This window comes from Lolium rigidum, chromosome 4 (assembly GCF_022539505.1).
Source record: "Lolium rigidum isolate FL_2022 chromosome 4, APGP_CSIRO_Lrig_0.1, whole genome shotgun sequence".
NCBI classification, from domain to species: Eukaryota; Viridiplantae; Streptophyta; class Magnoliopsida; order Poales; family Poaceae; genus Lolium; species Lolium rigidum.
Window position 1 is genome coordinate 272,406,450 of NC_061511.1, and position 27,993 is coordinate 272,434,442.

Genomic DNA, 27,993 nt, shown 5'->3' on the forward strand with positions numbered 1-27,993 from the left:
GTGTTTTCTTGATGCGTATTCCGGGTACCATCGGATCCGGATGAAGGAGTCCGACCAAAGGCGACTTCATTCATTACCCCGTTTGGTACTTCCTGCTATGTTACTATGCCTTTTGGTTTGAAAAACGCGAGGTGCCACCTACCAACGTACGATGCGGCGGTGCACGAAGGACCAAATTGGCCGGAACGTGCACGCCTACGTCGACGACATCGCGGTCATGACCGGAAAGGATCGGACTTGATCGGCGACCTCCACGAAACCTTTGAGAACCTCCGTCGGTACAAGATGATGTTGAATCCGCTGAAGTGCGTCTTTGGCGTGCCAGCCGGAAAACTCCTTGGCTTCATAGTCTCTCACGGAGGCATTGAGGTTAACCGGAAAAGATCAAGGCAATCTCGTGTATCAAACGGCCAACTTGTCTCAAAGATGTGCAACGACTAGCTCGGTTGTGTCGCGGCAATCGGTAGGTTTGTTAGCCGTCTTGGCGAGAAGCGCTACCTGCGTACAAGTTGCTGAAGAAAACGAGACAAATTTGTGCGGGACGACGCTGGCTGACGCAGCTCTTCGAGGGTTGAAGGAAATACTTACCTCCCCACCTATCTTGGCAGCCCAGCGAGTCGAGCCAATGCTCCTTTATCCGGCGGCTACCAACAAAGTCATCGAGCCTCGTCATCGTGGTGGAGCGAAAGGAAGAAGGTCATGAATATGACGTCCAAAGACCTGTCTACTACATAAGCGAAGTGCTAACGGAGTCAAAGCAAAGATACCCTCACTTTCGAAGCTAGCTTATGGAGTTTTCCTAGGCAGCCGGAAGGCTGAGACACTACTTCCAAGAGCACCCGAGTAGCGGTTGTGAGCAAAGCTCCAGCTGTCAACAATTCTCAACAACGCTGACGCAACGGGACGGACGGCTAAATGGGGCATTGAATTATCCGCCTTCGACATCGCCTACAAGCCAAGGACTGCGGTAAAATCCCAAGTCCTGGCAGATTTCGTTGCGGATTGGACGAAGCTCCGGATGCAAGTCCGGAGCCGGAACCGAAACATGGGTCATGCACTTCGACGGATCCAAGCGGCATCAAGGCTCGGGAGCCGGAGTCACCACTGAAGTCCCCTCCGGGAGAAGAGCTGCAGTATGTTACGCGAGATCCACTTCGAAGCTACAAATAACATGGCGGAATACGAGGCTCTACTACACGGACTGCGCATCGCTAAGGAAATAGGGATCAAGCACATCATTTGTTGCGGAGATTCCGACCTGGTGGCACGACAAGTAGCCGGAACACTGGAACGCCAGAAATTCCGTCATGGCGGCCTACGAGAGACGAAGTTGACGAGATCGCCAAGAGCTTCCTCGGATACGAAGTCAAGTACGTCAGAAGAGACGACAATACAGCGGCAGACATGCTATCCAAGCTCGGATCCGGCAGAAAGCCAATTCCGCCTGGAATTTACCTAGAGCATCTCCGGATACCCTCGGTGAAGGGCGCTAACCCGGAAAACCCGAAGTGGCGGTGTCTCCGGCTAAAGAGGTATTGGCTACCATTCCGGCTTGGACACAGCCTTTCCTGGACTACCTCATCGATCAGAAGTTGCCGGAGGACGAGGTCCTCGCACGCCAGATCATCAGACGAGCACGATCCTACACAATTGTCGATGGACAGCTCTACAAACGAAGCGCAACAGGGGTATTTCTCAAATGCGTCTCCAATCAAGATGGCATTGAAATCCTCAGAGAGATCCACGCGGGGGCTGCGGGCACCATGCCGCTCCCGGGTCACTCGTTGCAAAAGCTTTTCGGCTAGGCTTTTATTGGCTCACGGCTAAAGAAGATGCTTGATAAGATAGTCAAGACCTGCCGAGGTTGTCGGTACTACGCTACTCAACCAAACGCTCCGGCCCAAGAGCTGAAGACCATACCTATCACCTGGCCATTTGCGGTGCGGGGGCTCGATATGGTTGGTAAGTTAAAACGATCATCTCCCGGTGGTTGTGAATACCTCCTGGTCGCTTGTTGACAAGTTCGGCAAGTGGATCGAGGCCAAGCCGGTGAGAAAAGCCGACGGTGCTACGGCACTAAAATTTGTCATCGGCCTCGTAATGAGATTCGGCATCCCACACGGCATAATCACAGATAATGGCACAAACTTCGCTCAGGGAGAATTGAAGGATTATTGTGAGACAATGGGGATTCGATTGGACCTTGCATCTGTGGCTCACCCACAATCCAATGGTCAAGTCGAAAGAGCTAACGGTCTAATATTATCAGGAATCAAGCCACGCCTTGAAGAACCGCTGCGACGAGCAGGTGGAGCTTGGGCCGACGAACTAGGCAGCTGTCTTGTGGAGTTTGCGAACTACCCCTAACGGGTCAACGGGGTTTACCCCTTTCTTCCTGGTATACGGATCCGAAGCCGTGATTCCCTCCGACATCATCCACGATTCACCGCGAGTTTCCGCCTATAATGAAGAAACAGGTGACGAGGCCAGACAGCTATCTGTGGACCTGATCGAAGAAGCTCGGAATCTAGCTGATCAGCGCTCCGCCATCTACCGAGCGAAGCTCCGACGCTATCACAGTCGTCGAGTTCGGAAACGCTCCTTCATGGCCGGAGACCTGGTCCTCCGCCTTCGACAGGTGAAAGACCATAAGCTGCAATCTCCATGGGAAGGACCCTTTGTCGTTAGCAAAGTGCTTCATAACGGATCGTACTACCTTGTCGATTTCCGCGAGCTGAGGGATAGACACTGCTAGCGGCGCCGGAAACGCAAGCGTGAGGATCCGGATGACATCTACGATGAAACAGATCGCCCTTGGAATATCGCACAGCTACGTCCTTTCTACACTTAGCATATTTTCCGAGTTACAAACTACGTAATAGTTATACATGATCAATGAAATAAAGCTTATGGTTCACTCTTTGAGTCTTTTACCTCCTTTACTTGTTCATTTTAGATCGTGTATGTTTTTTCAGACTAAAACCGCGAGCTGGATGTTTTCCGCCTAGGCGTGTATAAAAGTTGTGATTTTTCTAAAATCGTCCTTCGGGACGTAAGCTTAAGTTTTCGATTAAGTTGTTGTACGTTGCGAACTCGTGGATTCCTAGTAGCGATTTCCGGCACCGACGCACTGGGGGCTTGTTTCCGCGGTTATTGACGGACTGCCATTGGGCTTCGTCGCCGGCGGCGGCGTTTCGGCTAAGGTTTTCCGGCTCGTGGAAGGTCAAGCGGGCAAGCCGGAAAATAACGAAGTCAGCACTTGCTTTTCCGACATAAAACGAAACATGCACATAATATTTAACGGATAGCAGGATAAGTGTTTCCGCCCCATGCATAATCGTTTCGTTCCTAGCTACTTAAGAATTTAAGTCTTATTACAAACCCTCGCTGGGGCCAAAATGATGCAACTTGTTTCATTGTTTCAAACAGGAACTCTACTCGGAGTCCTCCTCTTCGATTGCTTGGTAGGCTGGAGCCGTCGTCAGCTGTCACCGGATCCGGCTTCGAGTCGTTTCCGAGTTTCCTCCGGAATGCTCGGCTGCTTGGACCCGGATCCTTCCCCATAAAACTACGGCTCGCTTGCTCCCTCCTCCGCATCGGAAAAACCTTCGGGCAGGTTGTGCTTGTTGTACCGAACGAGTGATCCACTCGCCGACAAACAGCTCTTCATAGCCTTCGGTTTCCGCGAGGAGGGCGCTCATGTCGGAACTCTCGGGGGCTCCGCGTGCAACTTGCGCCGAGGTTGAGTGAGGGAAGAAAGCCTTGCGGGTGGCCGGGACCAAGGAGGCGGCTCCGCGCGCTGAAGACTTCTGCCGGTCCTTGATGAACTCCGGCACTTGTCGCATAAGATTGGTCATCGTATCGATGGCCGAGGTTTTGGCCTTCTTTAGCGACGGAGCCGTGGCGATTCCGCGACAGGCTCCAAACAGCGCATCAATTGAGTTCCGCACTTCCTCGTATGCTTCCGTCCTCGTCAGGTTTGAATCTTTTGTCCACTCAAAGCCAAGGCTTGCTGTGGAAGAAAGAGGTTCAGTTCCGTCACAGAAAACATACAAGGTGGTTGGAGCAACGACGCGGAAAAATGCTTACGGAAGATAAGTTTGTCAATGGTTTCCGCCTCCGCTTCCAAGCTTTATTCTTAGCAATTGTGGAGATCACGCGGCCTTGGCTCTTCTCCGGCTTGTCAATCAGCTCCGCCTTCTCGCGGGTATGCTTCTCGGAGAGCTCCCTCCTCGCTTCAGTCTCTTTGCTTGAGGATTCTTTCATGAAGTTTTGGAGGGACTCGTTCTCCGCCTCAAGCACCTTGACCTTGGCGGAAAGCTCATCAAGCGTGGAGCGCTTAGCGGATTCTTACGAAAGCGAGACAAGTTGCACATATTATGCATCATGAACTATGACAACACGAAAAGAGAAAGACCGGATCTCGTACCTTTCGGGCGGGTCTCCGGCGAGCTGGATAGCCTTTTGGCTATTTTCCGCGTTACGGCGCAGCCCCTCGATCTCCGCGATCTGCTCAAGCACATGGATGCGCAAATCTTCGTGCAATTTCCGTGTGGTCTGTCAGCAGCAGGGAGTTAGCCGGATATTTAAAATCTTGGGGGCTAGCGAGGAATTCAGTTTGAGATATAAAATTTTTTAAATTTCCGTCTAAAGTACATTCTGGGAAAGCATCGGATAATACACGTTACACGGAACTATATCACCCAATGCTTGGGGGCTAGTATTACCTGCCGCACTTCCCTGTGCTTGGCGAAAAAATCCTTCAAGTCGTCCTCCAGTTCCGCGAGATCTCGCGTCTCCTCGTCCGGCTTCCCCCATACCTTGTTCAGCATCTCGGAAACCTCCGCGTGACGCTGTGCAAGGGTAAGTTTTTGGATGGACGGAGTTGGCTCGAGGCTGACTCGGGTCGCATTGGTAACTTGGAGGAGCTTGACCTTTTGCTCTTGTTCTTCATTAGTAGGTCCCGCAAAGGCGGAACTTGGTTGATCCGGTGGAGGAATGGGTGTGGAGGTCCCACGGGCGGAGTCGCCATGGTGGGCGGGGTCTTCGGGAAGATCATCAAGGTCAATGATGTCCTTCGGATCCGGCTTGCTGGCGAGATGAAGCCTTGGGCGGAACTTCCACCTCAGGAGTAATAGGGAAGGAAGTCGGAGATGGTTTGGCTTTCTTCTTGATGACCCTTGGGGCCTTGGGAGGTTGGCTTCCGGAACTTCAGGAAAAACATAAAAGCATAAGTACGAGTTTGAGCGAAAAAACCAGAACTTGGATCTCGGAAGTAAACGCTTACCGGAAGGCTTGAAGAAATCGTTGGATGGCAGGTTGCCCCTTGTTGCTGGTGTTAATCAGCGAGAGGCGCTTCTTTTCCGCCTCCGCTTTCCGAGTAGCCGCAATGCTCGAGCGCTTCGCGGGGGCGTTTCGCTTGGGGGCTGGAAGGGGCTGGCCTTTTCCTCTTCGCGGGGCGGGCGGCTTCGGGAGCTTCCGCCTCCGATGCGGCTTACGGATCCGGGTTGCCGGTGGATGGGACTCGGAGGAGATTTCCGAGTTCATTCTCCTCAAGCGCCTCGAGCTAATGCAAAGATAAACACTTAGACAAAGTTTGAAGAAAAACAATAAACCAAGTCCAGATGGCGTACCGCGGTTCCGGATCCCTCCGTGTGGATGTCTTTGTTGCATACGTGAACATGGAGTTCACGTGGGATTTTGAGGAGGAGCCGGATCCTCTTATCAATAGCGTCGGCGGACAGATTATCTTTTGTGGCGCGCATCGGATCATCGCGCCCTGTGTATTCAAACATCGGGCGGTCCCTGTGTTGGAGCGGCTGGATCCGCTTGGTAAACCGGGAGAGGGTTAAATCCTTCCCCGTGAGCCCCTCCTCCGTGAGCTTGCGGATCCGCCTAGCTGCGCGGTTTAGCTGAGGCGAGTCGGAGAGGTGGGGGCACTGTGTCCATGCCGGAGTTTCATTGGCGGGGCTGTTCTTGAATGTTGGAAGTATCTTGTCGCTCGCCGGGTCGGAGACGTCCTTCAGGTAGAAGAAGCCTCCGGACCAATACCTCGCGGATTCATGGCGATCGGTGTGGGGGTAGACGCGACCCGGGCGGAGGAGGAAAGTGATGGATCCGCAAGTTGGCAACTCGGAAGTTTGGCGGATCTTCTCTTTCTTGACGATGAAAAATATTGGAACAGAGGAAGTTCCGGAGTTACCCGGAGGTGGCCTTCGCAGAGTGCGACGTGGTTGCTAATGGCGAGCACACTGTTTGGAGATATATTGTGAGGTTGGAGCCCATATGTCTTCAGAATCTCTCGGAAGAAGTCTGAAGGCGGAAATGAGAATCCACGCTCCACTAGTGCCTTCGTCAGCACCATCTCGTCATCCTTTGGAGCCGGAGCTGGTTCAAGTGGAGCTGACCTCCGGCTTCCGGGTTGCGGGAAACCCTCCGCCTCGAGGTTCTTCGGTTCCGTTTCGGTGGTGGTACGGGGCCACCATTTTCCCTTAGCTTCAGAGTCGCGCTTCCGAGCTTTTGATTTCTTGGCAGCCTCTTCCGCCTGCTGCTCCGTCTGGCCCGCCTCGGAGGTTTTCTCCGGGTGAGCGGAGGTCCCCTCAGCTTCCTTGCCGGAATCCTTTGAAGGATCCAGCCTGATGCGGGGCGAAGGGAGGAGGGGCGGAGGAAATTGGCGTCGCCATGATCGGTTCGAGGTCGGAGGCGGAGTTGTTGAAGACATCTGGAGAAAAAAGTTTGGCGGAAATTTTCTTAGTCGGATCCCACATCGTCTTCCCCAAGTTCATCCCTACCAACTACGGCGTGAAAGTGGAGCTCGAAAGTTTACCGTTATGGCGTGCGGTGGTCGGAGTTGCGGTGGCTCGCTGGAGTTATGAACACGAAGAAAACCACGGTGGCGGGTTCGCTCCGGTGATGCTCCGGTGACTTTCCGGCGGGTTCCGGCACGGCGGAGGAGGAGTTCTCGGGCGGCGCTCGGCAGAGAGGTGAGAAGGGGGTGAATGAGGGGTAAAGGGGTCGACGGCTGATATTTATAGGCTGAGGGATAAGATTCGTGTTCCGCATCCTGTGGTCGGAACGCAAGCGTCGCGCCGTTGGATGCGTGACACGTGTCCCAAACCCTAGCAGTAAAAATGGCTAGAGATAAGTTACCGCGCGAATCGCGCAAAAATGGCGCCGAGTTGGCGGAACCGTTTGAGTCTTTTAAGATTCCGGGTAATTGCGTGATAAGTTGGCTCTCGTTTGCGAGCAGGGAGTAACCCGGAAATATTCTTTGGAATGTCGATGGATGAAGTCCCGCAGGATGAGAGCATTTTCCGGCTGTAAGTTGGAAAAGGAAGAAAATGCAAAGTTGGAGCTCTTCAAGTTTCTCCGCGTTGCCGATGATGCCGGAAACCTAAGGAACAAGCATGGCGGAAACAGCAGGTGAAACTCGGAGAACTCTGGGGGCTACTGTTGTGGGTATACTTCATGGGTGTACCATCGACAGTGCCTAGATCCGGCAAGCCCGGGTGGCCCACAGACGGTGATGAGGCATGTGGCCCATCGGGCGGCCCGATTGCTTGTTGATCATGAAGGAAGAAGTCCAGCCCAGGATCGGTGAGCCGGATCCGTACCGACATAGGAGTAACCCGGATCCATGGAGGCCCATGAGGGACCCGGATCCCAGTACGACGTATATGGAAGGCGGATCCGTGACGTGCACGGCAAGATATTGTACCGTAGTTAGGCTATCTGTAATCCGGCTAGGACTCTCCATGTAAACCCTAGATCTGTGCGCCTTTATAAGCCGGATCCTGGGAGCCCTAGCGGCACAACCACAACTCATTGTAACAACGCGAAAGCGCCCAGATAATTCCAGACAAGCAGCAGTAGGCCCTGTCATCGTGCAGGTGTTCCGAAGCTGGGTAACTCGCGTACCACCGTCCCGTGTGCACTCCGCCCTATGGCCCCTACTTCTTCTCCCCCTCGTGAGGATCCCTCCTCCGAGGTACCGTCGATTAGGCAACGACATAAACGACTTGTCATTAATAGACATGTAAATAATCACGTGTTAGTAGGTTTCCAATTATTAAATATGAGCATGCATGAGTGTTGAATCTTTGCGAGTAATCGCCTTCTGTGTAGGAGTATCGTTGTCCAGATGGATATGACTTCCTGCAGCACGCTCGATTTCTTTATTGATTCCAACCCAAATAGCATTCATCTTCGATGATGTCTTTTGCATACACATCCTCTTAAATAGCTTGAACCAATACTTGTTCTTGAACTTTGAGTAAAAATTTGCTGCCAAGTGCCTCATGCAGCACCTTGTCTACAGGTCGGGCCACCCCCAGTACGTAAGGATCCGATGAATGCTTGATTATTTCGAGAGCGCTCAAAAGACCCGTGTTACGATCTGATATGATGCAAACATCGGGCCGATCTCTCACGACTCCCATCTTGAAGCAGTTGAGGAACCATAACCAGCTATCTTTGTTCTCACTCTCGACAAGTGCATAGGCAATATGCAAGAGTTGATTATTTGTGTCAGCTGCGATCGCCACCAAGAGTGTGCCCTTGTACGTTCCAGTGAGAAAGGTACCATCTATTGACAGGACCGGGCGGCAGTGATGGAATGCCCATATAGTCTGGAGGAATGCCCGGAATAAACGATCAAGGATTTCTTGGTTTTCCTCCAAAGGGTGTTGACGAGTTCTCCTGACCACTTGAGTCCCCCTGTTAGTTACTGCTATCTGATGGAGTAGTCTGGGGGCAAGGTTATATACCTCCTCATAGGTGCCAAATAATCTCTGGAAAATGTTCTCCTTCGCCCGCCTTGTCTTACTGTAGCTGACCGGGAAGCCAATCAGATCTTTCGCGATTTTTTGCAGCTTCTTTGTACCAAGGGTTATATCTTCTTCCACCGCCACATGCATGATATGTGATACATATTTTGCAGTGACGTTACGGTGTTCGTCAAGAGACCCAACCTGCTCGCATCTATGGGGTTCTATTTTTAGAGATATGCCATGGCTGACATACCCAGGGCTCACCCGAGCGATAACTCTCCCCCCGCAACCCTCAGCCAATTTGACGTATATGACTTTCAGCTGCCTTCGATCAGACTGCTTCACTCTGTGTTCTCGAGATATGGCCAACTGATATCCAACAAGTATAGGGGATCGTGTGTAGCCTTTTCGATAAGTAAGAGTGTCGAACCCAACGAGGAGCTAAAGGTATGATAAACATTCTCTCAAGTTCTATCAACCACTGATACAACTCTACGCACACTAAGCGTTTGCAATATCTAGGAAATAAAACTAGAGCGATAACGGGTATGAGAGGTGACTTTGCAGAATAATAAAATACACGGAATAAATGTTAGTGCTGCAGCAATAAAACAAACTAAACTAACAGTACCATGAGTGTGGAAAGGCGGTGGTAATAGTGGTGGCTTTGTCCAAGATCAATTAGTGAAGATCTTGGGTTCAATGTCTTCGATGCAGCTTTCTATGTAGGAGAGGCTAAATATACACGCTCTCCCTCCGGGATTACAAGTACTATATGATTGGCTTGCTAGCAAACATCCGTAAATACTAGCAAGGATTGAGGTTTCCCCAACCATAGCCTTAAGTAAATGGTCCTCTTACTCCCATACATGCAACTATCCGGTTCGCGTCCTTAGGTTTCTGTCACTCCGGCAGAACTTCCCCTTCTAGTATACAAGTACTACCAACCCTATGGTGCTTGATCCATGCGCGCACAAATATAATGGGCACCAAGGACGGTAACATATCAACATACAACTCTAATGAACCAAAGAGAAACAACCAATCAATCAAAGAACAAATAAACTATGGCAACATGACATAGATCATAGGATTATAACTTATAGCATCAAACACCATGTTTACATAGGGCGGTACAGAGGTTTGTGAGAGGATGGACCACTGAATACAATGAGGAGTTGGTGATGGAGATGGCGGTGAAGATGTTGGAGGGCTCAGCGAGGAGCGCCGGGAGGCGGAGGCGGCGGCGGCGCGGGGGACTCCTTCCCCGCCGCCGCCATCATGGGGGAGCGCCACCCCTTAGCCTTCTTCTTCCTTGAGTTGGTGCTGATGTAGATGAGTGTTTCCCCCTCCTTGGCTGCTGCCAAGGAGGAGGATTTTCGTGACAATGCTTGGGGGCCTCCAAAAATAGGGTTTCCCATCAATATATAGTGTTGGAGATGCAATCTAGGCCATGGGATGGATGCCCCTTTGATCCAAGGGCTCTTGGGCACCTCTAGAACCTTTCTAGGACTCCCCTCTGTCCTTCATGAGCCCCACAACTCGTGGCTGGACCGAAATATCCAGGTATGGAAAGAGTTTGTGTCAAATACGTCACCAACTTTCGGAGTCCCGAGACTGCACGAACCTCCGCAGTAATTCTGCTCTGCCGGATGCATACGTTGTCCGTTCTGGACGAATAAGATGTCCAAATTGTTAGGTTTCAAATTATCTACAACTTTGTAGTTTACGACTTTCCCATTGGACGTCGTTTTGATGGAGTTTCGAAGCGATCTTTGAAAAGTGTTCAGCAGAGACAGATTCCGGAAATTCCAGATTTCACCATAATGAGCTATTTCCTTCCATATTTGCCTATTTCCTGCATAACAAAGTTGAAACCAAGAACTTGTGCACTTTTGCAACTATTAATAGGTTAGTCCCTTAAAACATATAGTAAATTGGTGTAAAACAAGCATGAAACATCAAAAATTATAGATACGTTTGCGACGTATCAACATCCTCAAGCTTAACTCCTGCTCGTTCTCGAGTAGATAAGTGATAAAAAGAATAATTTTTGAGGTGACATGTACCTTCAAAGTTCAAAGGATGACTAGATACAATTAATTTAAGAACAATTAATAACACATTCATGATTCAATCAATAATAATTTTGGAATCATGCACATAGAACTAAGAATGACAACTATGCTCTCATAAGACGGTGCATATAACTTAGTAGATGAAGACTCAACATCTCTACTACTTAAAAAGACTAAAGTGGTTCCTTATTCTGCCACAATACGTTTGGTCGTCCTTGGTCGTTCGTCGTCCCGCAAACCGTGCCTCGCGAAAAAACCGCTTCGTCAAAACCATCGCTTCTCTCAACCCACCCATGACCGCACATCGGCCGCCGTCCATCTCCCGCCCGACCCAACCGCCAACGTTGCCACACCGCCGCTCGAGCCCTACGACGCCGCCACACCGTCTACCATGAGTGGCTGGCTTGTTCCCGCCCGGCGACCTGCCGCCTGAGGACCACTCCGTCGCCTCGACGCCGCCGCCCGCCCGCAGCCTCTCCGATTGGATTCCTCCGCAAAATCACCCCCACACCCGAGGTGAGAACTCGCGGCCCTCCTCCGCCCCCTGGTTTTCTTCGTCATCGTTAGCCTCGATTCGATTTGTTCGGAGCCGATCGCTTTGGTAGGTAGGAGGATCCGATCTGGATGTGCTCGCGCTCCTGGGCGTCGATTTGGTTAGCTCGCCGCTCGTTTTTGTGGACGCGGCGTGAACTAGGGTTTGGGTTAATCTGTGCTCGACATTAGGGCTCGGTTCTCGATTAGGATTCTGTGGTGTTGTTGACTTGTTGTTTCAGTTCGGTCAAAAAATCGTGGCACTGTGCGTATCGGTTGAATTAGACTACCTCTCCTTAGTGATGGAATGTTTGATTAGATTTGATGATCTCGTCGGATGGTAGTTCTGAGTATAAATCAGTGCTGTCCGTTTTGATTAGTAGCGTGTGGCCAGATTAGATGAAGGGGCGGCCCTTGCATGAATGTCTTGTGTCATTAGTTGCGTCGGCACTCCCAGAGATTGCCCTCGTCACATGCTCATTATTTTGTTGGTGAGCTTAGCTGTAGAGCCAACCAGTAAAGTAGATTGTTCTGGCCATGATACACCATGTGTACTGATTTCTTCAATATAAATCGAATGAAATGTAATGATGGGGATGCTTTTGGTTGAGCCATTTGTGTATGAACATAGATGGGAGGTGCGTGCATAGCTGCATAGAACCCCCCATCTGCTGCCATGAGTCATCTTCGGCAAGCGGAAGACCCAATTTGGTTTGCATCTCTCCTCCTCCTACTCTTAATTAGATTGCAATATCTATACAAGAACAGTCCTGTTAGAGGATTTCTAGCAAGATATGTGTATTTATGTTTGGAATTTTGGTCGATTTGGTCTGAAATTTTGATGCGCGCTGCTCGAATTGAGGATTCCAGCTCTGTGATTCTAGCACGGTTTTGTTTGTTTGTGTTTAGGTGATGCTGAAACAAAGATTGCCTTGCTCGTAGCAGATGGCGAGGACCCAGGGAGGAAGGAAACCATGTTGTTCCCGCATGGCGCCGGTAATTTGGGTGGCGGTGCAGGATGCAGCTTCCCCGACGCTACTAGGTATTGTTGGAACAAGCTAGCTTTCCTAGGCAAACATCGATGGTCCAAGTAAATGTCTGCAGACTGTCCTTCCAGTCATAATTGGGGTCTTGGCATTTCAATTTAACAATTTATGAGCTAATAAAGAGGATTAGTATCCTTTAGGATCTTCTTTGGAGGGTTGTCTGTTTGTAGCTTGCTAGACATACAATATCTTTCCTATCGATTTGTACAAGATGTAGAATCATATAGCTATATTGAAAATGTGCTATGCCACTGACTTGGTATTTACAGGAGTATATGGACTGAAGTTGTCGTAAAACAACCCATGCTCATCCTCCATCTTTGCCCTGGATTCGTCTATTTGATTTGTGACCTTGCCATCTTCTTCCTGCAGGCTCTCATGTAGTACCAAGGGGCAGCTGCACGACAAAGAGTTGGGAGCAGGGACGCGAGCTGGTGCATGAGAGGCGGAAGTTCAGACGGTGAGCCTTCTCCATCTCAGCATTTGGTTTCCCTTCTATTTTCTACTTTGTAGATAATAGAACATTTAGATTTTGTTTCCATTCTATATTACCCAGTTCGTAATTATCAGGGTAACTTTCTGTGATATAGGATGAGCTGCGTGATGATGTGTTGCTTGTATTTGCAAACAAACAAGATATTCCTAATGTCATGAATGCAGCTGAAATAGTTGACAAATATGGTCTGCACTCCCAACCTTCCAGTGTCTACCATCCAACTTAAACCACCGATATTGGTTTCAGCAAAAGCAAAAGTGCAACATCCTCTCGTTATAATGTAGCTCTTTTGTAGCATATTTTGGAGAAAGGAAATGAAAGGAGCCAAATTATCAAGCAGGTTCTCGTCCATGAGCCAATGATTTATGGTTTAGTTATCAAATGTGTCTTGAGCTGAATTTTAAAACGCCTGTAGGTGCTAGACTAATCATATCTAAGATAATTGTTGGTATCATTGTTTGCCCTTTTGGATTCATAAGGTGCACATGCTGGTGCTAAAATAAATTATTTTGTGAGGTGCAGGTTCATTCAGAGCATATACGACTTCTGTATCTTTTCTAAAGAAGAACTTCAGGAGGACCTGAGGCATATTCCTGTTTGGGGAAGAGGCTTATATTGGAGACAATGCTTGCTCAACATACGCACTTTACCGGTTCTTCTTTGGATATGGATGTTCTAGAAAATTAATTCACCGACACTTTTTTGATGAACAAAAAGTATTGTTATGTTCGTATATTATTCCAGAACCATGAAATATTGTAGGAACTAACTCAAGGGCCATGGTAGTTTATTGATAGTTTACTTCATCTTTGTTGTGCGATTTTGTACATTTTGTCTATTCAGTTCACATGTTAGATAATTTGGAAATGCAACTTTGGCAATCTGTACCAAATGTTAGGTAATAGATCGATCATTAATATTATTTATTCCCCTCTCACATTATTCATTTATAAATCATATTTTCAAACACGTTTCAATCCATCACATAATTAAGCAATATGTTGTTTCTTTAATATACTGTAACAAAGAGTTTTACTATCACTCTTTGGGCAATAAAACTGTAAAAATGGTTCTGTGAACCAATTAGAAACATTATTTGAAAATAATTTAAATACTTATTTGTTTCCAAATATTACATGGGTTGATTATTTATTTATCCCCCAATTTGTTCTTGTGTTCATTTATTATTCACCAATGAATTCAATGTATTATTTATTATATACCGTTCATTTACTGGTAACTTCATAATTTCTATTGTAGATCTTACTCCCTCTTTGACACAGAAAAACATCCCTTTGCCTCCGTTTGCTTGGGCGAATTTGGTGGTTCTGTTGGAGATCACCCTATGGACAATTTGACTTCGCTCTATCTCAATGCACCCTATTATTCGGTCCAGCTTGTCTTCCACTGGTCCTAACTTGGGAACCGCCGCACTCTGAAATGATGTCTACATGTTTTTGATAGGTTAATTTTTTTTCTGTGGTGTGTGTTGTGATAAGAAACTATTCCATCACCTCGATCTTTATGTGTCTTTGGATGGTCATTAACCAATGATCCACGATTTGGTATATGTGTGAGTTGTCTTTTCATGTATCCGAATAATAATTTATTGTAATTTTTTTTATCTAAATGTCTATGAATGATCTATGCATATCACTACATCTTTGTGTAAAGTTGGAACAATATAATTTATTTTCCGGCTTTTTCATATTGCCTGAACTTTTTCTGATGTGATTGACACAAAGTAGAGTTGACTAATACAGATCGGACCAAGTATACAAATATTACATTTTAAAATTATGTTTCCAAGTACGATGATGATATAAACTTGAGGCATATACTAAAGGGATTATAGGAAAATGGAAGCAAGTTTAACACAGTTAAGCAATCATTTGAACACACATAAATTAGGACACATGCTTCAGTTTATTATCTACTAAAATTTCCTATCCCGTGGCAACGCACGGGCATTTGTCCTAGTAAATGTAAAAGAATGGCCCTTCGCAGAGGGAAGTAGAGATTAAACATGTGCTAGAGCTTTTTATTTTGAAAACATAGAGATATAAAATTTTAAGAGAGGCAATTGTGTCAACGGTAGCAATAAGTAATATAGGTTATGTATAAAACTTCCTATAAGTTGCAAGCCTCATGCATCAAATACTAATAGTGCCCGCACCTTGTCCTAATTAGCTCGGATTTCTATGGATTATCATCGCATTACATATGTTTCAACCAAGTTTCACAAAGGGGTACCTCCATGCCACCTGTACAAAGGTCTAAGGAGAAAGTTCGCATTGGATTTCTCGTTTTTGATTATTCTCAATTTAGACATCCAGACCGGGACAACATGGACAACAGACAAATGGACTCCTCTTTAAGCTTAAAGCTTTTGGCAACATAAATTTCTCATCAGAGATTTTTGAGGTTTTAATGTCCATGCTGAAACTTCCACCATGTAAATATGGCTTTGGTTAGCGGCCCAATGTTCTTCTCTAACAATATGCATACTCTAACCTTTTATCATGGTTATCTCCTTTACTTCAGACAAGACGGACATGCATAGTAACTCACATGATATTTATCAAAAATATGATGATGGTGTCCCCATGTCAGCATGGTTGCCACACAACAAGCAGCTTATAAGAACTAAGATACATAAGTGACATATTCCTCACCACAATATTTTTTGGCTACTTTCCCATGTGCTATGTATTGCAAAAACAAAGAATTATTTTGAAGGTTTTAAAGGTAGCACATGTAAATTTACTTGGAGTAGCGATAAAATACCACATATAGGTAGGTATGGTGGACACATTTGGCATATTTTGGTTTTTGGTGGTTGGATGCACGAGTAGAGATCATACTCAGTACAGAATGAAGGCTAGCAAAAAGAAAGATAGCGACCAACTAAGAGAGCAATAATGGTCATAATCATGCATAGCGACAAAACTTATTAATTAGAGCATATGGTGATATTAAAAGTCTAAACTAAATGATCAATTCAACCCAATTGAAACATCAGACGAGATCTTCCATTTGCATCACTATTAATATGAAACCTTTTTACTCGTATCCAACACCAATCAACTTGTTTGAAACAACTCTCATTTATAATATTTATTAAAGATCAGAGAGATAATAATATATAACTGAAGCATACTAACAAGCTCTGAACAAAATAGGAGTGAAAAACCAGAGCTAAACGCAGTACTAGCAAAAATAAAACGCTCGTTGAACAATAAGAGCGAAAACTAGAGCGTTCATACAATTAAAACGGAGCGTGTCTCTCTCCCAAACAAACATGGTATGATGGTGCCCACTTTATTGAAAATAAAATACACAACAGAAAATAAAGACGCTCCAAGAATAACACATAGTATATAAAACAATAAAAATATAGTGAACAGAAACAGGACCTGATATTTTTATTGATGAAGAAGGGGATGCCTTGGGCATCCCCAAGCTTCGACTGACGAGGGAACACCTCGGCAATGCCTACGTATTGTAGACTAGGGTTTCGGGAGAGGGCGACGATGGAGATTCCGGGGACGAGATTAGGCACACGACGTACCCAGCTTCGGGTCCCCTCGGTGGAGGATCCCTACGTGCTGCTAGCAATCCACTATATGATGATATGTATGTTTACAGGGTGCCGCCATAAGCGAGGCTATGTTGTCTATCCGTTGGCCCTTTTATTTCGGGTGCCCTGGCTAGCTTTATATATGCAACCAGCCTAGGGTTTTACAAGAGTCCTAGTCGACTACTTCTTCGGGTTGCCTTGTTGGGCCTTCTCCATATTGAGTCTTCTCCATATTGGGCCGAGCCGGGTATACTAATAATGTTTACCCAAAGGGTATGCCCATGTCAGTAGCCCCCGAGTTTATAGGGAAGTCGAAGACTTGCGTAGAAACTCCAAGCATAACCATCTCCAATGTTGAAAAAAATACAAGGCGAGGTCCACGTCGTAGATCATGTGTAGCGTAGATGATGTCGACGATTCTTGAAATTATCGGGTGCGCGGCAGCGCTCCCGATGGGAGTAGCCCCCGAGTCTATGGGTAAGTGCTTGCACTTAGGCATAGACTCAAGTTGTACTACTCGATGAAGAACTTAACTATATTTCTGGAAGACTTGATGAAATCCATGTGCTCCCGATGGGAGTAGGCTCCACTCGAGTCGTAGAATCGAGTTGAGTCTACCAACCTTGATTGTCATAGATGCTGTCGAAGTTATTTTTCTATCGGGTGCGCGACCAGCGCTCCCGATGGGAGTAGCCCCCGAGGCTACAGCCAAGTGTTTGCACTTGGGTGTAGGCTCGACTTGCTTGTAATTTACTCCATGATTTTTCCTCTTCCTTATCGGGAGGGTGAACAATACTCTCGATAAGAGTAGCCCCCGAGCCTATGAGCAGGTGCTTGCACCTAGGCATAGGCTCGAGTTGTACTACTCAATAAACAACTTGGCACAGCCCCTCTTTTTTATCGACTCCAGGTCTTTGCTATTTTTATTTGACATTCATATCTATATTGTACAGGGATAATGGTAATTGGGGCTAGTTCATCTGACGGATCAGGTACTAGTTAACTGCTCTAGTGGCAATCCGCAAAAACCTACTTCAAGATCACGTCCCTGGACATGATCTCGGGATACCGGTGTTAACTCGACAGGTGCCGCTTAAGGTCTTACCATTCCGTCGAGTCCCAGGTCATATTTTATTGGGTACCTAACGCGTCCGTTAGGATTTTTCTTCGTATCCGTTGATACGGATAAAAGTAGCGAGCGCAGTCTTCGGCGATGCCACGCCCGAGCGAACGGATCCGGGGTCTTACCTTCGCAAATTTTCGGCATTCAGAAACTGATCGCAACTTTGGCGTTCTGAGAATATATTGTCGAGTGCCTTGTTCGGCTGATGCAATGACCCATTTTGCGGGTTCTTCTATATTTTTCTCTCGGGCTTGATGAGACAGCCGAATATATTGGTTCTTCTATATTGTCGTCAGGCACATCGCCGATGCTCTTGCTCAGAACAAATGACGAGTAAATGGACCCGAAGATTTGTCCATCCTCTTTTGTTTTCCCCCCTTTTTTTTTTACTCCTCTTTTTTTTTTTTTTTTTTTTTTTTTTGGTTTCTCCTTGATGATGATTTCGTCGAGTTCCTCTCTCAGGAAAATTTCTTCGGGTCCTCCTTGAGGACCATTCTTCGGGTTCTTTTTGAGGACAATTCTTCGGGTTCCTCCTTCAGGAAAATTTCTTCGGGTCCTATTTGAGGACAATTCTTCGGGTTCCTCCTTGAGTATAATTCTTCGGCACCTCCTTAAGGACAATTCTTCGGCACCTCCTTGAGTATAATTCTTCGGCACCTCCTTGAGGATAATTCTTCGGCACCTCCTTGAGGATAATTCTTCGGCACCTCCTTGAGGATAATTCTTCGGCACCTCCTTGAGGATAATTCTTCGGGTCCTTTTTGAATAAAATTTCATTGGGTTCTCTTTTGAAGAAAATTTCGTCGGGTTCTCTCATAATTTTATCAGGTTCCTCCCTGAAGAAGATTTCGTCGGGTGCTATTTTGATTTCGTCGGGCTCCTCCCTGAAGAAGATTTTGTCGGGTTCTCTCTTGATTTCGTCGGGTTCCTCCCTGAAGAAGATTTTGTCGGGTTCGCTCTTGAAGAAAATTTCGTCGAGTGCTCTTTTATATACTTTGAAATTTGCTATCTCCTGCACAAATAAACAAACTTTTTCTATCTTTTCCTTGACTCTCTTTTTCGCATGCGGTGTTAGATGCTCGGATTTGATGATATGTAAAGTGAATATATGCCGTGCAGCCCCCGAGCGTCGGGTGCGGCAAAAGTAAATGATAATCAACTTTGTGCAAAATAAAAGAACACTTAGCTTTTTGGACACGATGAAGTCGATGCATGATGAAATCTTTGAGTGTAGATAAGAAATCCAGCCAAAGTAGAAACTACCAAATAGCAAAAGTGGATGCCGCGAAATTGTTGATGAAGAAATAGCCAAGCCCCCAAGCGTTGCTGAGGTGATGTCATGATTGTTGTGTCACAGTCGTGACCCGAGGCGAAATCATTGTCGAGCCCCCGAGCGTTAGGCGTAATGTCGAAATAATTTGATGGAGTCGCGGCGTCATATTTTGTGAAGCCATTTAGGATGAAGCCATTGACAATAATATAATATAAATCCGCGAAGATGAATCCAAGATGAGGTATTTGAGATGAATCCACATTAAAGGTTACACCATCAAATATGAATCATATATTGAAGATGAATCCGCCGATATCATAGAGGATGAATCCGTTGACCCAAAGAATCCAGTAATAACCATAGAAGGTGAGTCCCTTGATACTATAGAGGATGAATCCATTGACCCAAAGAATCCAGTAATAACCATAGAAGATGAATCCATTGACCCGAAAACGCATCGGGTAATATTATATAAGAGTGAACCAATAATAAACTGAAGAGAACCAATCCAGTAATCCAAAAAATAAATCCACTGAACCGAAGAAGATAAAGCCACTACGTTGAAGAAAATAATTCCACTGAGCCGAAGAAAATAGTTCCACTGAACCGGAGAAGATAATTCCATTGAGCCGGAGAAAAGAAATTCACCAAGTAACCGAGTATATTTATGGTAATGAAGTAATGGCGCAGCCCCCAATGTTTGGGTGAATTTGCTATAATAATATAATGGCGCAATCCCCGAGTATTCGGGTGTAGCGAAAGTAAATAATAATTGACTCTCGGAAGAAGAACACTTAGCTTTTTTATCGGTTGCGATGGAGCCGGCGTGGAAGCAAGTCATGTGGCGAACACAGTCGATATAGTCGCGCGGCGTCTGGCCGGAAGATGTCGATGAAGAGGACGCAGCCGATATGGAGGATCCACGACGGGCCCCGAGCATGTCAAATGTGCGCTGGTAGCTTTTGTGTCAGAAATCGAGAGTTCGCCACAACGAGTATACCCTGGCAGGTCCATACTTGCGAATCCGCGAGGGATCAGGTCTTGATCAATTACGTCGGTGGCGAAGATCTGAAGTATGTAGCCATTATTTTTGCGCCATCTTGATTGTGTGAACTAATCTTTCACTCGATGAGGAAAAAAAAAACATGCACACGTTGTTAGATTTGAAATTCTGAATAGAAAACCAACTAGAAGAGAGAGAGGAAAATCGTAGAGAAAAAAGACTGCTTCCGCCGGTGCCCATCTTCTGATTGACATGCTAATTCTGAACCCGGCCGATGCGGAACGTGAAGACGTCGTCCTGGACTGATGCGCCGGCCAGGAATTGAATTGTCCTTGAAATAAACACGCTGTATCGTGGTGCTAGCTGCAGTCCCGAGAGATCCCCTTGCAAGTAGTCGATTCCTTTTTTTTTTCTTTGCCACACACGATCTTGTTTGGCAAGCTGCCACAGCTGATCTTTCTTCTTTGACGGAAACCACCCGGAAGCTGATCGTACTACCGATGCACGGAATCAATCTCTCTGCACGTCATGGACGAAGGCCTGATTTCGCTTTTCGGACAAAAATTTCTGCCGCCCGCCAGATAAAATTGTTGACGACGAATTCCATGATCTTTATGCGATTGTTGATGATGCACTCAATGGATGCCGCCCGGATTACGAAATCCAGTCGTCGCGATTCCCACAGACGGCGCCAATTGACGAGGGAACACCTCGGCAATGCCTACGTATTGTAGACTAGGGTTTCGGGAGAGGGCGACGATGGAGATTCCGGGGACGAGATTAGGCACACGACGTACCCAGCTTCGGGTCCCCTCGGTGGAGGATCCCTACGTGCTGCTAGCAATCCACTATATGATGATATGTATGTTTACTGTGGTGCCGCCATAAGCGAGGCTATGTTGTCTATCCGTTGGCCCTTTTATTTCGGGTGCCCTGGCTAGCTTTATATATGCAACCAGCCTAGGGTTTTACAAGAGTCCTAGTCGACTACTTCTTCGGGTTGCCTTGTTGGGCCTTCTCCATATTGAGTCTTCTCCATATTGGGCCGAGCCGGGTATACTAATAATGGTTACCCAAAGGGTATGCCCATGTCATTGACGCTTGTACTTCTTGAATATATCTTGGGGTGACATGGGCATCCCCAAGCTTGAGCTTTTGTCCATTCTTCATATCATCGCATCATTCTTCTTTCCTACACTTGAAAACTTCCTTCATACAAAACTCATCACAAATCTCATTAGCAGCGTTAGTGCAATGATAATATTAATCAAATCTACAAAGTTCAGTATGACATATGAAAAGCATTTTAATTAGCATTAGCTACTGTAGCATAACTTCAATAAGGTTCTTTGATCAAGAGAACTCAAAAAGGTGGGCAAAAAGATGCAAATGCAAAATAGTGCAAAAATCTGTCAAAACAGAACAGTTCGTAAAAAATGATTTTTGAAAAATAGTTACGCTGCGTAACTCGAAAAACTCTGAACTAATGAAAGTTAGATAAATACCTGGGGAAGATGCTTGTAAATTGGCAGCTCAAACTTACGTTCTGGTGATTTTTGGCGATTTTTCTCGTGACAAACCAGAAACAGTAAACAAGATTGCAAATCCCTCAAATACCACTTTCTTACCATTAGAGGCAATTCTTGGCACAAAAACAAAACAAACATGATAAGGAGAGGTCATTACAGTAGTAATGACTTCCAAAACTGAACAAAGCAGTAAATAACAGAAATATAAACATATTGGGTTGTCTCCCATAAAGCTCTTTCTTTATAGCCATTTAAGATGGGCATGATTATTTGATGGAGCTCTCAAACCCCCTTTTTTTCTTGTTGTTTTCCAATTATAAGTGAGACTGATAAAGAAACAAGAACCAAATAAAGAACCTAATAAAACTAAATAGGATAAAGCCAACGATAATAAAAGCAACTATATACAATGCTTACATGTGGATGGGTAATATTGAGTTTGAAGGAGACAACCTCATGTTGGTTGATGAATAGGGGGATGCCTTGGGCATCCCCAAACTTAGATATTTGCATCTTCTTGAATATTCTCTTGGGATCCATCTACACATCCCCGATATTGAGCTCTTGCATCCTCTTGCTCATCTCATATCACCATATTGATTGGAACCTTAAAAACTGCATCCACATAAAGCTTCACAAAACTCATTAGTAGGTTAGTACTCATTAAATAAAATCCATAAGTATTTAAATATCCCTAATTTCTATAAAATGTATCAAATATTTAGCCACTGTAATACTGAGGTTTCTTATTATTTCAATCGTACGTCGAAAACGAAAGAAACTTTTGAATCCTAAGTACAATATTTAAACAAAGAGAATACAAATCTGTCAAAACTGAACACTCTGTAAAGATGTCACTCAATGAGATAGTTACGTAGCTCAAATCGAAAAACTCATGATTAATGAAAGACAGATCATAACCTCGGGTCTATGCACTAAAAAATTTCAGATCAAAATGCCATACTGAGATTTTTCACGAATTTTTGCAGCACAGCACAGGAAATCTGTCTCAACAGAATCAGTCCGTAAAGATTGAATTATTAGATCTGTCCACGTACCTCAAATCAGAAAAGTCAGAACTAACGAAAGTTAAATAGCAAGCACTACTATGCACTCAAGAAATTTCAGATCAAGATCACGTCTTGGTGATTTTTAAAATTTTCTACAGCGGAGCACAGGAAATCTGTTTTCTAGGCAGCATAGTGACAAACTTGTATAACAAAGTAGGAGTTATCTATACATTCTATTTACATCGGGATATGTACACTATATACACTATATACACTATTTACAAGTTTTTAATGAAAAGCTTCCATGGAAAGAATTGTTTTGGTTTCGCAGGCATGAACACAAGTGTTCAAGGTCGACCCCCACTTCACCATTACTCATCTTTCCAATCACTTTTCTTTTCTGAAAATATTTTTTTATTTTTTATATAAGAAGTACAACTAATTTTTTTTGTAACATACAAGAGATAGAGAACAACTAGGTACAGGAAGTAAAACTACTTAGAGATAAAGCAAACAAGTGCACACGAAAATATTCACCTACGCTATGGCTCCCCGGCAACGGCGCCAGAAAAGGTCTTGATGTCCCACAAGTATAGGGGATCGTGTGTAGACTTTTCGATAAGTAAGAGTGTCGAACCCAACGAGGAGCTAAAGGTAGGATAAACATTCTCTCAAGTTCTATCAACCACTGATACAACTCTACGCACACTAAGCATTTGCAATATCTAGGAAATAAAACTAGAGCGATAACGGATATGAGAGGTGACTTTGCAGAACAATAAAATACACGGAATAAATGTTAGTGCTGCAGCAATAAAACAAACTAAACTAACAGTACCATGAGTGTGGAAAGGCGGTGGTAATAGTGGTGGCTTTGTCCAAGATCAATTAGTGAAGATCTTGGGTTCAATGTCTTCGATGCAGCTTTCTATGTAGGAGAGGCTAAATATACATGCTCTCCCTCCGGGATTACAAGTACTATATGATTGGCCTGCTAGCAAACATCCGTAAATACTAGCAAGGATTAAGGTTTCCCCAACCATAGCTTTAAGTAAATGGTCCTCTTACTCCCATACATGCAACTATCCAGTTCGCGTCCTTAGGTTTCTGTCACTCCGGCAGAACTTCCCCCTTCTAGTATACAAGTACTACCAACCCTATGGTGCTTGATCCATGCGCGCACAAATATAATGGGCACCAAGGACGGTAACATATCAACATACAACTCTAATGAACTAAAGAGAAACAACCAATCAATCAAAGAACAAATAAACTATGGCAACATGACATAGATCATAGGATTATAACTTATAACATCAAACACCATGTTTACATAGGGCGGTACAGAGGTTTGTGAGAGGATGGACCACTGAATACAATGAGGAGTTGGTGATGGAGATGGCGGTGAAGACGTTGGAGGGCTCAGCGAGGAGCGCCGGGAGGCGGAGGCGTGGGCGGCGCCGGCGGCGCGGGGGACTCCTTCCCCGCCGCCGCCATCATGGGGGAGCGCCACCCCTTAGCCTTCTTCTTCCTTGAGTTGGTGCTGGTGTAGATGAGTAGCTTCCCTCCTTGGCTGCCGCCAAGGAGGAGGATTTTCGTGACAATGCTTGGGGCCTCCAAAAATAGGGTTTCCCATCAATATATAGTGTTGGAGATGCAATCTAGGTCATGGGATGGATGCCCCTTTGATCCAAGGGCTCTTGGGCACCTCTAGAACCTTCCTAGGACTCCTCTCTGTCCTTCACGAGCCTCACAACTCGTGGCAGGGCCGAAATATCCAGGTATGAAAAGAGTTTGTGTCAAATACGTCACCAACTTTCGGAGTCCCGAGACTGCACGAACCTCCGCAGTAATTCTGCTCTGCCGGATGCATCTGTTGTCCGTTCTGGACGAATACGATGTCCAAATTGTTCGGCTTGAAATTCTCTACAACTGTTTAGTTTACGATTTTTCCATTGGACGTCGTTTTGATGGAGTTTCGAAGCGATCTTTGAAAAGTGTTCAGCAGGGACAGATTCCGGAAATTCCAGATTTCACCATAATGAGCTATTTCCTTCCATATTTGCCTATTTTCTGCACAACAAAGTTGAAACCAAGAACTTGTGCACTTTTGCAACTATTAATAGGTTAGTCCCTTAAAACATATAGTAATTGATGTAAAACAAGCATGAAACATCAAAAATTATAGATACGTTTGCGACGTATCACCAACGCATACCTCTTGATTGCTTGGTTAGCCGAGTCCTTGTCTGGGAAAGTTTGCCCAACCTATAGACTCGCCTCCCCTAGGCCTAGAACAGAGCGGAATTCATTGCTGATGGTCATTGTTTTTAAGAACTCAGGGTCCATTGGTGCCGCAACCGCCCTCCGGGAAGGACCGACGCCTTCTTCATCCAAGGAGGATTCAGACGAAGAAGAATGAGCATCATCGTCCAATGCCTCCGGCAATCCCTCCACACGCTCGCTAATGTCAACGAACGTGGACCAATATCGTGGGTCGGCAACAAAGTGGGTGACCATCTTCTCCGATTGGCCGGTGTTGGGCCTACAGTCAGTGCCTCATGCTCTGATTGGTCTGTCATGGGTGCTGCAGTCAGGGCCATATGTTCCGATTGAACGGTGCTCGGTCTTGTGGTGATGGCCATCTCCTCTTCACCAGCGCCGATATTGCATCCGGCATCATCATCACCAGATATAAACTGACCATGCACCATGGGCTCTCCGTACATAGCAGCACCAGGTGTGCTTGCAAACCTCACGTACGTACCCCAATTTCTATCACTCTTTACCTCCTCCAAACTCCAACGGGCAGGTGTCCCATCATCCCCTCCTACGACAATGAGAGCCTCAATGATCATCTTCTTCCCATGCATGACAGGACCAAACTTTTCTCGGATGCATCTTCTAACATCCACAAATCCTCTATTCACCATGTCTGTCGCTACAACTTTCATCGAGTCGCAGCGCGACACATCGACACCGGAAAATTCTTCGCGTATGACATCTCCATTAAAACCTAACACAGTTTACATTGTACCTACCGCACAACCATATTTTTAGAATAATATTAGACTACAACACAATAATATTTAACATGTGATTAATAATTTTAAATAATCATAACGCAACACCATTTATAATAATTTTTAACACCATTCCATAATAATTCTATTAGACGCCTACCGCTCACTCATTCCATAAGAAATTTAACACCAAACATAAAACGACACCATATTTTAATACGTGACAAATTTTAATACTACCAACTACAAACTAAAATTAAAATAAGTACGAACGGATTTTAATACCTCAACTTCAGCCCGTGCGCTCCACTTCTAATTATATCTTAAAATACTTCCACCTTATTGCAATCAGAGCAGTCTATAATCAAATCCACCTAAAATGCATGTTCAACATATTTAGTTACAACATTAATATTTAAGCACCGTACTATTATATGTCTACTTTAACATGGATCTTGAACAAATCATTATTTACTACTAATGTTCACCATTACTTAGTCTAATTAGAACATATCATTATTTATTTTTAATGTTCACCATTATTTAGTCTAATTAGAAGAGATCATTATTCACTACTACTAATGTTCACCGTGAACAGATCTTAGTCGAGAATTCTCAACTATGTGAGCAAATACTAAGTGCGTGAAGAGAAAGTATGTTGATAGTGAGAGTGCACGGACAGTGAGAGTGCTGATAGTGAGAGTGCGCGGACAGTGAGAGCCTTTATATAGAATCAGCTCAGCTCGACGGAATCAACAATTAGCAACACTTTGAGCACGAAAGCAGACCAATTTACAACAGTTTGAGGATCGAAAGCAGGTCAATTTGAATAGTGCATCCAACATAAAAACTAGTGCCGCACTGAAGTTAGTGCACTCAGATGCTGCCGGGCTGTCGGCAGAGAATCTTCCGCGCGAGGCTATCGGCTGGTGGAGCTTTGCATGCGTATAATAAAGTCAAGTGGTCAAGAATTCAGCTCTACTGGGTAAATGGCTGTTTAAGCTACTTACTGATGATGGGACTTGGCAAACTATTCTTCGGAGAAAGTATATCGGTTCGAAGACATTATCCCAAGTGGTTTGGAAACCTGGGGATTCTCACTTCTGGGCTGGTCTTATGGCGACAAAAAATGTATTTTTTCACCATGGTACTTTCTCAATCAGGAATGGAGCGCAAATACGGTTCTAGGAAGATTCTTGGCTAGACAATGCACCCTTAAGTGAACAGTATCCTGCTATGTATAGGATTGCTCGTCGCCAAGGTGATACCATTGCTACTGTAATGGCTACCTCACCCCCGAATGTGACGTTCAGACGGGTTTTACTTGGACAAAGACTTGTGGCATGGAATACCCTAATTCAACGGCTCGGATATATTCATTTATCGCCTGAAACAGACGAATTTAGATGGAACCTTCATGTAGATGGTACTTTTTCCGTAAAATCTTTCTACAATGCGATCCTTCTTTCCGATTTACCAGTTGATAGCAATAAGAAGATTTGGAAGATGAAGATACCATTAAAAATTAATTTTTTTGGATGGTATCTTCGTCGTGGGGTTATTCTCACCAAAGACAATCTTGTTAAGCGGAATTGGCATGGAAGTACACGGTGCGTTTTTTGTCATCAGGATGAAACAATCAAACACTTATTCTTCCAGTGCCAGTTCGCGAGATCTATATGGTCAGTCATCCAAGTAGCGTCTACCCTCGTATCCTCCGACTAGTGTTGCCAATGTCTTTGGCAATTGGCTTCATGGTATCGATTCGAGGTTTAAGTTGCTTCTTAGGGTGGGGGCGCTAGCAGTTATCTGGGCGCTTTGGCTATGGTAGAAATGACAAGATCTTTAATGACAAAAATTGCTCTTTGTTGCAGGTCATCTACAGATGTACAGGTATTCTCCGTTCATGGTTACCTCTTCAGCGAGTGGAGAAGCGAGACCTATTTACGGTCTGTACACGGTTGGAGGCTACGGCGAGGGATACTTTTTCCCTACATGGGTGGCAGCATAGTCTACAGATAGATGCCCCACCTACATCTTAGGCGTTATATGATTCATCATTCCGATATGTATCTCGCCTAGTTTTTATTATTTATCCTTTTGGACTCGAGACAACAAAACGGCTGTGTGCATCCTGCTTATGCAGAGGCTGGATGTAATTGCTTCTAAAAGTAATAAATCATCTTTTATCGAAAAAATCTAAATTCAGATGTAATAGACATTCTCTAGATACATCCAAATTCAGGAAAATATAAAACATCCTTTGTAGGATGGAGGATTATTATATATGAATGGATTATAAAAAGATTTAAATATTAGTTACAAACCAAAATACATGTACAGTACTGGCATTAGCTTCCAGGCAGGTCCCTGATCCAACATGCGGCATATGCGAAAGAGACTCTAACTTCGATTTTGGAGCGATTCACGGTGCCCAAATAACGAAACTTTGAGCTATTCAAAAGGTAGGCTACTATACCGTACCCATCATAAAATAAGATGATTTCTTTGTAAGGATGAAATCCAAAACACT